The sequence below is a fragment of the Saccopteryx leptura genome, chromosome 1, assembly GCF_036850995.1.
Source record: "Saccopteryx leptura isolate mSacLep1 chromosome 1, mSacLep1_pri_phased_curated, whole genome shotgun sequence".
NCBI lineage: Eukaryota > Metazoa > Chordata > Mammalia > Chiroptera > Emballonuridae > Saccopteryx > Saccopteryx leptura.
The window spans coordinates 98527592-98542026 of record NC_089503.1 but is presented as its reverse complement, the minus strand read 5'-3'; positions in this window follow the sequence as shown (position 1 = coordinate 98542026).

Here is a 14435-nt window from a genome sequence, read left to right as displayed (position 1 = left end):
GCTTGCACTTACTTTATCCAATAGGCTATTCTTAGTGCAGCATCCAGAGTGAGCCTATTTAAATAAAGGTCACATTATGACACTGCTCTGCCCCAAACTGTCCTGTTTTAAAATAAAAGCCAATGGCCTGACCAGAGACCTTATACAAGATGGTCCCTCCATCTCATTGTTGTCATCTTTATCCTTTCCCTCCTTTACTCCAGTCCGACTGGCCTTCCTGCGCATTCCCATCCCTCCAAATGTCTGTTATTTGCTAGCTGCTCTGCCTGGAACATTTTAACCCCAAGTTATTCTCATGGCTCACTCTTTTAACATGTTCACATCTTCACCCCAAAATCCCTTTCTAAAAGTTAGGTCTTTCCTGAGAGCTAAAGCCCTCCTTTCTTGTTTCACCTTCTTTAATAGCACATATAACCTTTTCATATACTATTTATCTAATATACTATTTAATTATTAATTTTGGTTATTATCTGTTTATCCCCTTTAGTAAGTAAGTTCCATGAAAACTTGAGGACAGCAGTCTTTGTCTAGTTTGCTCATTGCTATATCCGCAGAGCCTAGAACAAAACCTGGCACATCATGGTTTCCTGATAATAATTGCTGAATAAATTTAATGGATATCTATCAACTCTAATTATTCTTTTTGCATTTTGTAAGTAGTAAGAGTCAGAAAAAGAGCAACTGTAGTTATTGACATTTCATGTTTAAAACCCCAATGTTTATGAGATCATGCTATATGAAAAGGCATGCCACAAAATCACACATGTACTTTGATTACAAATTTGCAAGATGTGCATTAAAAAAAAGATGGTGCACAAATTTATATTATTTTTCATCATTACATTATGACTAATTTTTCCTGCTATTTTCCAATTTTATTTAATGCTGATTCTAAAATAAAATAGGAAAGAGAGTAAGGGGGGTTAAGAGAGGGTAAAGGGGTGATAAATGGGGATGGAAGGAGACTTGACCTGGGGTGGTGAGCACAGTGCAATGTACAGATGATATGTTATAGAATTGTACACTTGAAACCTATGTGATTTTATTAACCAATGTCACCCAATAAATCCAATTCGAAAATAAAATTAGCCTTGGCCAAATAGCTCAGTTGGTTAGAAAATCATCCCAAAGCACAGAAGTTGCTGGTTCGATCCCCAGTCAGAACATATACAGGAAAAGATCAATGTTTCTGTGTCTCGCCTGCTCTCTTCCCCTATCTCTAAAAGCAATCAATCAGGCCCTGGTCGGTTGTTCAGTGAATAGAGCTTCAGCCTGGCACATGGACGCCAGGGTTTAATTCCTGTCTGACCATCTACTTCTCCCCTTCTTCCTCTTCCCCTTCTCTGCCTCTTCCCCTCCTGCAGCCAGTTGCTCAGTTTTTCAAGCTTGGCCCTGGCCTCTCAGGATAGCTCGGTTGGAGTGCATTAGTCTCAGTTGCTAAAAATAGCTGAGTACTTGAGCATCGGCCCCAGACAGGGGTTGGCAGGTGGATCCTGGTCTAAAAATATATAAATAAAATAAAATAAAATTTTAATTCCTTGAAATATGACCAACATGACATCTTTTATATAAAAACAAAGCAAAACGCCTAACCAGGCAGTGGCGCAGTGGATAGAGCTTTGGACTGGGATGTGGAGGTCCCAGGTTTGAAACCCGGAGGTCGCCAGCTTGAGCGCCGGCTCATCTGGTTTGAGCAAAGTTCACCAGCTTGAGACCAAGGGCTCAGGCTTGAGCAACGGGTCACTTGGTCTGCTGTAGCCCTTGCCCCCAGGTCAAGGCACATATGAGGAAGCAATCAACCAACAACTAAGGTGCTGCAATGAAGAATTGATGCTTCTCATCTCTCTCCCTTCCTGTCTGTCTGTCTCTATAGGTCTCTCTCTGTCTTTGTCACAAAATAAATAAAAAAATTTAAAAAAAAGCGCAAAACAATACCATATTTTTCTTATGGTGCAGGGACAGATCTGGGATTGGACTTGCCATTGTGTTTATTCCTGGGGAGAAGCATGTTATTGGTATTGACTAAAGAGTTTTTTGGTAATGATTAAATCATTTACAAAAATAATAAGTTTTGCCTGACCAGGTGGTGGTGCAGTGGTTAGAGTGTCGAACTGGACTCAGAGGACCCAGGTTCAAAACCCCGAGGTTGCCAGCTTTAGCACAGGCTCATCCAGCTTGAGAACGAGCTCACCAGTTTGAGCGCGGGGTTGCTGGCTTGAGCGTGGGATTATACACATGACCCCTTGGTTGCTGGCTTAAGCCCAAGGTCACTGGCCTGAGCCCAAGGTCGCTGGCTTGAGCAAGGGATCATTCATTCTGCTGTAGTCCCCTGGTCAAGGCATATGAGAAAGTAATCAATGAACAACTAAGATGCCGCAACAAAGAATCGATACTTCTCATCTTCTTCCTGTCTGTCTCTATCTGACCCTCTCTCTGTCTCCCTCTCTGTGTCTGTCACACACACAAAAAATAATAATAATGAATTTTTACATTCTAAAAATATACTTTTTTTAAAAAATGCTAGGAAAAACACTTTAAAATCCTTAGTGTGGCCTGTGGTGGCACAGTGGATAGAGCGCTGACCTAGAATGCTAAGGTCAAGGCATATTTTATCAAGAGATATTTTAGCGCCTGGTCAAGGCACATAAGACAAACAACCAATGAATAGCTAGAGTGAAGCAATTACTTCCTGTCCCCCCCACACACACACACACACACACACTCCTCTTTTCTCTGTAAAATCAATAAATAAAATCTTTTTTAAAAAATTATTGGCCCTGGCCAGTTGGCTCAATGGTAGAGTGTTGGCCTGGCATGTGGATGTCCTCAGCTTGATTCCAGGTCAGAGCAAACAGGAGAATTGACCATCTCCTTCTCCACCCTTCCGCCTCCCCTTCTCTTTCTCTCTCGCTCACTCTCTCTCTTCCCCTCCACCCATGGCCCCAATGGTTCCAGCAAGTTGGCCCCAGGCACTGAGGATGGCTCCATGGCCTTGCCTCGGGCGCTAAAATATCTCAGTTGCTGAGCAACGGAACAACAGTCCCAGATGGGCAGAGCATCGCCCCATAGGGAGCTTGCTGGGGTGGATCCTGGTCGAGGCAGATGCAGAAGTCTGTCACTTTGCCTTCCCACTTCTCACTTAAGAAAAAAAAATTCTTAAAGAAAACAAAATATGTTCTGTAAACTAAAGACTCCCCAAAGCAACAAAACTCTTTTCCTGCCCAGGGTCCAGTTGCTTCTCTTAAACTCAGATGTTGAGGCTGGAGAGAGATGGGGAGAGAGAGCTCCACCACTCCCTGAGAAAATGGCTCCAGGTGACATACCCCAAAGTCCTCGGTTTTGTGGGTTTTGTGGTGGTGAAAGAACACCCTCTTCCCCTTTCTCTGCTCTCAGCAGGGATGTGAGAAACTCCCATCAGGGACCCCAGCATGGGGAGGAGAGTAGATGGGCCCTTTGAAAACAGGTTTCACATAGATCCCCCCTCCTACCTGGAGGGAAAGAGACTACAGAGACTGTGGCCTCCCAACGCTCCTTCCACCAAAAATTCCTCCAGCTCAGTGACCTCTGGGCAGCAGCTAAGCCAGCTCCTCTCAAGGGCACACCCACACATGCCTCGTCACGCTGCTCTGGCCTCAAAGTACAGACAGAGCCCTCAGCTTTGTGCCGCTGTTCTGAGAACTTCTCTGATGTGTGTCAAACTGCTCACCTCACAGGAGAAATTGGGTGCGTGGAAAGTTACTGAGGCCAATTTGGGGCTCCTTCTTTCCTCTCCCCAGGCACCTCCCCAATGACTCTTTCCTCACCGCTCAGCCCAAGGAGTCCTCTCTTTGCAGCTGACCAGAACTCAGCCTCCCAGATCGATATCCAATACAATAATTCCCACAGCCATAAAGCCTAGGGTAATGTCCATTTTCTACACACTGGGCAGGTTTATAGGATTCAGTGTATGGTGACTTTCTCCTCCCCACTCCAGACCTGGCAAAGGCAACGTTTCTGAGTCATCAAGCAAAGGGTGATTGCCCTCCTGGCTAAGCCAGGCCTCTCTCCTAATTCTGCCTCAATGGTGAACTCTTAGCACCCTGATGGGGCCTTGGAGGACCAAAAGCAGATCACTACCCAGAGGACAAGAATTTATCTGCCTGAGGCAGAACATCAGGAAGAGCAACAGCTTATGTTCATTTAGTTTCCAGAACATCTTGCTTAACTGGAAGTAAGATTTTAGACTCCAGAGGCTGTTGATTCAGTTTTCATGCACGTGTTTAATCATCCATTGATCAAACTTCTGTGGACTGCTGACTCTGTCCTATATTCCTGCACTGTGCTAGGTTATAATCTAGTACAATGGTAGTCAACCTGGTCCCTACCACCCACTAGTGGGCATTCCAGCTTTCATGGTGAGTGGTAGCAGAGCAACCAAAGTATAAATAAAAAGATAGATTTAGCCTGACCATGCTGTGGCGCAGTGGATGGAGCGCCAGACTAGGATGCAGAGGACCCAGGTTCAAGACCCCAAGGTTGCCAGCTTGAGCGCGGGCTCATCTGGTTTGAGCAAAGCTCACCAGCTTGGACCCAAGGTTGCTGGCTCGAGCAAAGGGTTACTCGGTCTGCTGAAGGACCACGATCAAGGCACATATGAGAAAGCAATCAATGAACAACTAAGGTGTCGCAATGAAAAACCGATGATTGATGCTTCTCATCTCTCTCTGTTCCTGTCTGTATGTCCCTATCTATCCCTCTCTCTGACTCTCTCTCTGTCTCTGTAAAAATAAAATAAAATTAAAAAAAAAATTTTTTTTTAATTAAAAAGATAGATTTAACTATAGTATGTTGTTTTATAAAGATTTATTCTGCCAAACTTAGTGAAAATCCGACATAAAGTACTTGGTAAATAATTATTATTATATGCTTTAACTTGCTGTAACTCTGCTTTATAAATTTTATAAAGTAAAGTTACTTCCTTATTTTATAAATCACCATTACTGTGGAACTGGTGGGCGGTTAGAAATTTTTTTTTATTTTTTTTTTGTATTTTTCTGAAGCTGGAAACGGGGAGAGACAGTCAGACAGACTCCCGCATGCGCCCGACCGGGATCCATCAGGCACGCCCACCAGGGGCTACGCTCTGCCCACCAGGGGGCGATGCTCTGACCCTCCGGGGCGTCGCTCTGCTGTGACCAGAGCCACTCTAGCGCCTGGGGCAGAGGCCAAGGAGCCATTCCCAGCACCTGGGCCATCTTTGCTCCAATGGAGCCTTGGCTGCGGGAGGGGAAGAGAGAGACAGAGAGGAAGGGGGGGGGATGTGGAGAAGCAAATGGGCGCTTCTCCTATGTGCCCTGGCCGGGAATCGAACCCGGGTTCCCCGCACGCCAGGCCGACGCTCTACCGCTGAGCCAACCGGCCAGGGCCAGGTTAGAAAATTTTACTACTAACAGAGATACAAAAGTGGGCAGTAGGTATAAAAAGGTTGACTACCCTGATCTAGTAGAAAAGAATGGACAAGTACACAGACATCTCTACTACAAAGAGGAATAAAGCAAACGCTCACCCCACCCATCCCCACCTAAAAAAAGAGGCTAAAAAATCATTCTCACTTGGATAACTGGTCAATAAACTTTATTGAGCAGTTATTAGGTATTTGATGTTTTCATGTATTGATCATATATTGATCCTCACAATAATCTTTTGAGATAGGTATTATGTCATTTACACTTGAAGATAAAGACAAAGACTTGCCCAAGGTTATATAGCTTCTAAATACCAAAGCTGAGATTAAAAACTCATGTTCTTGCCTGATTGGTGGTGGTGCAGTGGATAGAACATTTGGAATTCCAAGGTGGCCTGCTTGAACACAGGCTCATCAGCTTAAAAGCAGGGCCGTAAATTTGAGCATGGGATTACTAAAATGATCCCATGGTCACCAGCTTGAGCTCAAAGGTCGCTGACTTAAAGTCCAAGGTTGCTGAATTGAGCAAGGGGTCACTGACTTGGCTAGAGCCCCCCAGTCAAGGCACATATGAGAAAGCAATCAATGAAAACTAAAGTGACGCAATGATGCAACTATAAATTGATGCTTCTCATCTCTCTCCCTTCCCTCTCTCTTTCTCGCTAAAAATAAAACAAAACAAAAACAAAGAAACATGTTCTTTCTCCTGACCTTACTGGCAGCCCTAGGAAAAGTATATACTACAGGCCCAGCCCACAGAAAGCCATCAGGGAGAGCCAAACTCCCCTAGGTCACCTCCTAGACTTCCCACCACTCCTCGACTGGTCCCATCCTCAGTCCTTCACTGATTCATTCACTCACTCGTCAGTCAGTCAGTCTGACAATTATTGAGTACCTACTAGGCACAAAGCTCTTGGGAACAGGACAAAAGGATGAATCATGAGTGATTTTGTCACCAAAGACTCTTGTAGCCTAGTAGGAGAGTATAGTATATAAAGAACTACAATGCAAGGTAAAAAGTCGGAACTATAGGTTTAATGCTAGATCAAGTTCAAGGGAGGAAAAAAATGACTTTGATTCAGGAGACTGTGCAGGAGAACTAAGATAGCATGAAGGGTATTTGGGTTTCAGTCCAGGATAGATGTGAGAAAAGGGCTGCCCAGTTTCAGGAAACACCTTAAAGTAAAAGTGAGTAGGCAGGAAGGAAGGAGGAAGCAGGAAGAGAGAAGACTCCGGGAGGACAGTGCACCTAAGGGGCAGTAGCAAGGCAAGTTTAGATAAAGACAATAGGCATTTTATAAATATTTATTATCTGAAAAACAAAAATCATGCATGTGTACCATATTACAGGGACCTATAGTGCCAAACTACAAAGCCTGGCACTTGTTTCCTTGCTAACAGGGAGCTGTTAGCATTTTCCAATGTCCTCCTTTGGTGGCTCAGACCTGGTGGCTACTCCATCTTGTAGAGTCGCTGCCTTCTCTCCAGAGCTGTTTCCACAGTGTCAGGAGTCCTGTCCCCACTGCTTTGTCATCATTTACTCTCTTTCAAGTGCCTGGCCCACACCCAGCAGCCCCCATAATGCAGCCCAGAAAGCTTCCTTTCTGGGGCAGCAAGGCAAGTCATTTGGAAACTGCTCTCTGAAGAGCTAGCTCTGTGATGAATGTGCTGATACGGAAGGTAGGCTAGGCTCACCATGTCCCCAAGCACTGAGCGGTAGTGAGTTTCACTGGGCCATCACCTCTGCCTTGGACCTGGTCCACTTATACTGCCAGAAGTGGCAGAGATGCCTTTGACAATGCCATTGCACAATCTGGCTTCAGCTGTTTCCTATCTTTGCCTTTCAACGTTGCTCTGGGTCACCCAACGCCAGACCTCTAAACCCAGCCCTCGCTGACCACTGTTCCTTGTTCTGACCTCATTTAGAGGCCCTCATGGGACAGATGAACTTTTTGCTACTCTACCGCTCTTCGAGAACAAGCTGGGTAACTGCACCCCTAGGGACCAGTTCATCTCTTGCTCCTTGGGGGGAAGAGTGCTGTGTCTAGAGTCAGAAAACCTGGCTGGGCTTCCTTTCTGGCTGGATAGACTTATGTAACTCATGAGAGTTGCTGAGCCTTGATTTTCTCATAAGTACAATATGCTAAGGTCTCCTGGCTGGCTTCCTCCACGGGCTTCAGATGAGGATCTCCTTATACAAAGAATGTGAAAGGGCCTGACCTGTGGTGGTGCAGTGGATAAAGCGTCAACCTGGAAACACTGAGGTTGCCAGTTCAAAACCCTGGCTTGCCTGGTCAAGGTACATATGGGAGTTGATGCTTCCTGCTCCTCCCCCTTCTCTCTCTCTCTTTCTCTCTCTCTCTCTCTCTCTCCCCCCTCCTCTCTAAAATGAATAAATAAGAAATTAAATATATATATATGTGTGTGTATGTGTATATATATATATATGTATATATATATATATATATATATATATATATATATATATAAAAGAATGTGAAAGGGCTTCACAAACTGTAAATGAATCTGGGACTAGTATGGTTGTGGTTATTAGTTCATGAAGATTGTTTTCACATTACTATTTGCTCTCTTTGCACCCTGTTCTTTTCTCTCGTAGTACTTACATATTTTTATAAGTTACCATTATTATTAAACAATAGTTTATTATTTTATTATTATTATTATTATTATTATTATTATTATTATGTGTTTAATGCCTCCTTCTCTTAAGGTATGATAGGGCAGGAGTCATGTTTAGCTTTATTTCTTGTTACTTTTCTAGCATCCAGTTCAGTGCGTGGAATGTAACAGAGGCTTATGGAATACTTAACTAAATAATTTGAAGACCCACTGCCCATCCTCACTAGAGACATTTACCAGGCTAGTCTGTCTTGTTCACTGCTAAACCCCAGCACATAATAGGCAATTAATAAATGGGGTTTTTTTTGTTTTTTTTTTTAATTTATTCATTTTAGAGAGGAGAGACAGAGAGAGAGAAGGGGGGGAGCTGGAAGCATCAACTCCCATATGTGCCTTGACCAGGCAAGCCTAGGGTTTTGAACCGGCGACCTCAGCATTTCCAGGTCAACGCTTTATCCACTGCGCCACCACAGGTCAGGCCAATAAATGTTTTTTGAAGTTGAAATGAACAAATTTTTAAATTCCAGCTTGTTGTAAAGTTCTCTTGCTAAAGAACTTGCCACATTTCCCAATAGGTCTGTCTGCGGTCTAAACAGCCAGACCGGCTCTGAGCGCCAACCAGTACACCTTCCTGACCCCTTTTCCTTCTCTCACATCTTCCTCAGCTCCAGTCCAGACCGACTGCCCACTATCCTCTCCCCAAGATATGCTGCACCATCGGCAGGCCTCTGCTGGGGCTGAGGCTCTTCCTTTTCCCTTCCCTCAAAGTGCTGCCTCAACTTCCTTTCTTTCCAAGCCTCCTTTAAAAAGTGTATGTGTGCACGCATGCACAAATACATGCATATGCTTACATGCCAACTAGGTTGTGATGTAAAACATAGCTCTTACTATGGGCCATGGTCAAAGTGATTGGGTTGCATGGCATGCTGAAAGTTAACTGGCAGAGTTTAAGTGCCAGCAATTAGAATGGAGACTGAGCTGGACCAGAAAGTGCCAGAGGTAAGGGCCAGCTGGAGTCTGGGGAGGCATGGTCTAAACCTCAGCTGGGCCAGCTTGGGCCCTGGGAAGCCGGGTGTTCTGGGGGAACCAGCTGTGGGTTGTAGTGCCAGTTGTGTGAGGGGCTATCAGTTGTTCTGGAGAGGCATGACAGCATTTGTGTGGAGGAGCTGAGAGCACAGCTGGGATGGGCAGGGAACTTCCGTTCGGGATACCAGCTGTGGCAGGGTGCATCTTCTCTGTGTACTATACTGTGTCGCCTAAGGCAGTGGTTTTCAAAGTGTGGTTCCCTGGCCTAGCAATGTTAGCATCACCTGGACACTTACTAGCAATGCGAATTCTCTGGTGCCATCCCAGACCTCCAGAATCAGAAACTCCGAGAGAGGGCCTAGCAATCTGTGTTTAACGAGCTGTCCAGGCGATTCTAAGGCGTAGAGTTTGAGAACCACTTTCTTGGCATTCTGTGTTTGGTGTGTCTTAGAATATCAAGGAAGGGTCTAGTCTAAAAGCAGCCTTGTTGGAAAATAGAAGTTCTGGGTTTGCAATCCAGGCTTTTTGATATAAAACGTAGAGTTCTTTCCACAGCTCACTCCGCACATCCATGCACAGCAATCCTGTGTGAAGGGACGCTGGGTTTATCGGTCTCAGTCTGCTTGCCTTCCACACTGCTGAACTCCGCCCAACCTGGGTTCGTCACCACAGTACATTCATAATACTGCTCTGAAAATGTTCTCAAATTGCATGTGTAGATGAGTGTGCAAACCTGCATGCATGTGTCTGTTTTCCTCCGCTGTTAGACAACGTGCTCCTGGCTCAGAGCCCAAATCCCTTGATATTCACACATCCCCACCAGCTGGGGCTTAGCTGTACCCCGGACACAAGCACCTGATACACTCCCACTAACCCTTGGCCACGCAGCCTGCCCCCAGGCTGAGGTTTCCAGACACACTCATGGCCCCTGTAACCTTGAGATAAACTTGATGCAACTACTCAGCACCTGCAGCTCACTTCCTCCCCACAGGACTTCTACCTGTTACCTAACGAGAGAGGAGCTGTGCGTGGGTGTTGGCTTCCAGCACTGAGAACTTTTACCACTCCACTTCCTGTGTTGATGTGTATTGAGCTTCTGGGTCTCTGGTGTCTGAGTGAGCTGTTAACACAACTACTTCCCACTACTGCTCAGTTTCCACATATGTGATAATGTGATAAAAATAACACTTAAAGACTGTTCAGAGGATGAAAGGAAATGATGTGTGTGAAGAGCTTAGCGCTGTTCATGGCACCTGATAAACAGACCATAAGGGGTTTAGGGAGAGTTTTCCTCTTAGATAGCAAGATAAATGCCCACCTTTTGTAAAAGTAAGTATCTGAGAGAAGGTCATGTAGTCTGGTGGAGAAAGCCCTAGGCTTGTTGTCCACAGAGATGGCTTCAGACCCTGACTACCAATTATTCTTCTTGTAATCATGACGAAGGAACTGAGCCTCTGTTTTCTCATCCCCTCAAAAGTATGGCCAGGGATGATGCCAATACCTCCTGCATAAGGCATTTGAAGATTAAATATAATTAAATGTGAAATATACTTAAATATGAAGATTAGATAAAACTAAAGTTAAAAACTGTAGGGCTGCCCTGGCCGGTTGGCTCAGCGGTAGAGCGTCGGCCTAGCGTGCGGAGGACCCGGGTTTGATTCCCGGCCAGGGCACATAGGAGAAGTGCCCATTTGCTTCTCCACCCCTCCGCCGCGCTTTCCTCTCTGTCTCTCTCTTCCCCTCCCGCAGCCAAGGCTCCATTGGAGCAAAGATGGCCCGGGCGCTGGGCATGGCTCTGTGGCCTCTGCCTCAGGCGCTAGAGTGGCTCTGGTCGCAATATGGCGACGCCCAGGATGGGCAGAGCATCGCCCCCTGGGGGGCAGAGCACCGCCCCTGGTGGGCGTGCCGGGTGGGTCCCCGGTCGGCGCATGCGGGAGTCTGTCTGACTGTCTCTCCCTGTTTCCAGCTTCAGAAAAATGAAAAAAAAAAAAAAAAACAAAAAAAAAACTGTAGGGCTTTCCTGGCCAGATAGCCCTGTTGGTTAAAGCTTTATCCCAATATGCAAAGTTTGCTGGTTCGATTCCCCGGTGAGGGCACATACAGAATCAGGTCAAAGTTTCTGTGCATGTCTCTCTCTCCCTTCCTCTCTCTCTAAAATCAATACAATAAAGTATTTTTAAAAGTAGGGCTTTGTCGATAAGTAAATGTTATACAAATATTATTGTTATTCTATTTGGGTGCCTAGAGGAATGTCCAAAACCTCCTCAGGCTCACTCCTCATGAGGTGGGACCTGTGGAGCTCTGTTCTAAACAACTGGAAAGACCCAGAGAAAGAAGATAACGAGATCTCTGCCCAGGTCAGAGGGAATGAGAGAGAGAGAAAGTCCCAGGTTAATAAAAGAAATGAGGGGGGCAAGCAATATTCTGCATCCCAACTCTCTGTGGAAAACTTACGTTTTCTGTAGAATATAGGAAATAAACTCCAAGACTAGTGATTGTATCTAGTATCCAAAATAAATTAAAATGTAATATAACCCATGACCTGTTGAGTAAAATTACTGAGAAAAGTCCACCTGAACCCATGCTAAGCAGCCATCCACTTAAGGCAAACACAAGCCCATTCTGGCAAAACCGCCAGTGGTCATTTTAATCAGAAGCTGGGAAAACAATTTAATGTCAGGTAACTGTCCATTGGGTGGGGATTGGGATCTCACACAGTAGAAACAGAAACAAGTTGCATACTGAAATAAAATTCAGGCTTCCTTACCTGGAATGATCCTCTTCACCTGAAGGTCAGACCCCTTCCTTCTCATCTTTCAAGTCTAGGGATCACATCTTAAGCATTGCTCCCTCTATACTGGGAAGCTAGTTTGGCTTTGGGTTTGAAGATCATCAGATTATCTTTCCAATCACATGCAGCTATTCTCTGAACTTTCTAAAGCAACATTAGAACTCGTGGTCATGCTATTTAAGGCAAACTGAGTTGACCACCAAAGGTGAGTGCCTGGAACAAGTGGACCTTGGGAATCCATAGCATGACCCAAAATCTATAGAGACAGGAAAGGATATCTTGTTTTACATCTTTTTTTTTTTTTTTTTTTAAATAAATTTTTATTAATGGTAATGGGATGACATTAATAAATCAGGGTACATATATTCAAAGAAAACATGTCTAGGTTATTTTGTCATTAAATTATGTTGCATACCCCTCGCCCAAAGTCAGATTGTCCTTCGCCACCCTCTATCTAGTTCTCTGTGCCCCTCCCCCTCCCCCTAACTCTCCCCCTGTCCTCCCTCCCCCCACCCCTGGTAACCACCACACTCTTGTCCATGTCTCTTAGTCTCATTTTTATGTTCCACCAATGTATGGAATCATGTAGTTCTTGTTTTTTTCTGATTTACTTATTTCACTCCTTATAATGTTATCAAGATCCCACCATTTTGCTGTAAATGATCTGATGTCATCGTTTCTTATGGCTGAGTAGTATTCCATAGTGTATATGTGCCACATCTTCTTTATCCAGTCTTCTATTGAAGGGCTTTTTGGTTGTTTCCATGTCTTGGCCACTGTGAACAGTGCTGCAATGAACATGTGGCTACATGTGTCTTCACGTATCAATGTTTCTGAGGTTTTGGGGTATATACCCAGTAGAGGGATTGCTGGGTCATAAGGTAGTTCTATTTGCAGTTTTTTGAGGAACCACCATACTTTCCTCCATAATGGTTGTACTACTTTACAGTCCCACCAACAGTGAATGAGGGTTCCTTTTTCTCCACAGCCTCTCCAACATTTGCTATTACCCGTCTTGTTGATCATAGCTAATCTAACAGGGGTGAGGTGGTATCTCATTGTAGTTTTGATTTGCATTTCCCTAATAACTAATGAAGCTGAGCATTTTTTCATATATCTGTTGGCCATTTGTATCTCTTCCTGGGAGAAGTGTCTATTCATGTCTTCTTCCCATTTTTTTATTGGATTGTTTGTTTGTTTGTTGTTGAGTTTTATGAGTTCTTTGTAAATTTTGGAAATTAGGCCCTTATCTGAGCTGTTGTTTGAAAATATCATTTCCCATTTAGTTGGCTGTCTGTTTATTTTTATATCAGTTTCTCTTGCTGAGCAAAAACTTTTTATTCTGATGTAGTCCCATTCATTTATCTTTGCCTTCACTTCTCTTGCCATTGGAGTCAAGTTCATAAAATGTTCTTTAAAACCCAGGTCCATGAGTTTAGTACCTATGTCTTCTTCTATGTACTTTATTGTTTCAGGTCTTATATTTAGGTCTTTGATCCATTTTGAATTAATTTTAGTACACGGGGACAGGCTGTAGTCGAGTTTCATTCTTTTGCATGTGGCTTTCCAGTTTTCCCAACACCATTTGTTGAAGAGGCTTTCTTTTCTCCATTGTGTGTTGTTGGCCCCTTTATCAAAGATTATTTGACCATATATATGTGGTTTTATTTCTGGGCTTTCTATTCTGTTCCATTGGTCTGAGTGTCTATTTTTCTGCCAATACCATGCTGTTTTGATTATTGTGGCCCTATAATATAGTTTAAAGTCAGGTATTGTAATGCCCCCAGCTTCATTCTTTTTCTTTAGGATTGTTTTGGCTATTCGGGGTTTTTTATAGTTCCATATAAATCTGATGATTTTTTGTTCCATTTCTTTAAAAAATCTCATAGGAATTTTGATGGGAATTGCATTAAATTTGTATATTGCTTTGGGTAATATGGCCATTTTGATTATATTTATTCTTCCTATCCAAGAACAAGGAATATTTTTCCATCTCATTGTATCTTTTTCGATTTCCCTTAACAATGCTTTGTAATTTTCATTATATAGGTCCTTTACATTCTTTGTTATGTTTATTCCTAGGTATTTTTTTGTTGTTGTTGCAATCGTGAAGGGGATTATTTTTTTGAGTTCGTTTTCTAAGGAAAGGATATCTTAATGGGTCCATGGTACAAGAAGCACCAGGGACAGGAGAGGAGTTCTACTCCATAAAATTCAGGTCAGCCATTGAGAAACAGTAGATGACTTGCTGCCCACACCGTCATAGATAAAACTACTGCCATTGCCTGCTGTTGCACCTGAGAAGTAGTCCTGAGCCTCCCGCCAAACCCGTTTTTGGGGCCTGTAACACATCAAGGGAAATGGACCCCTGTGGGAAGAATAGGAAAGGAGAAGACCACAAGAGTCATTCCCACCTTGTCCAGTGCACACACCAACCTCCTTTTGCTGCCCCCCAACATCATCATCATCACTACCATAACTGCCCCTTGCCCCATTTTGAGTAATTCTTTCCACGTATTTGCCCATGTAGTCCTC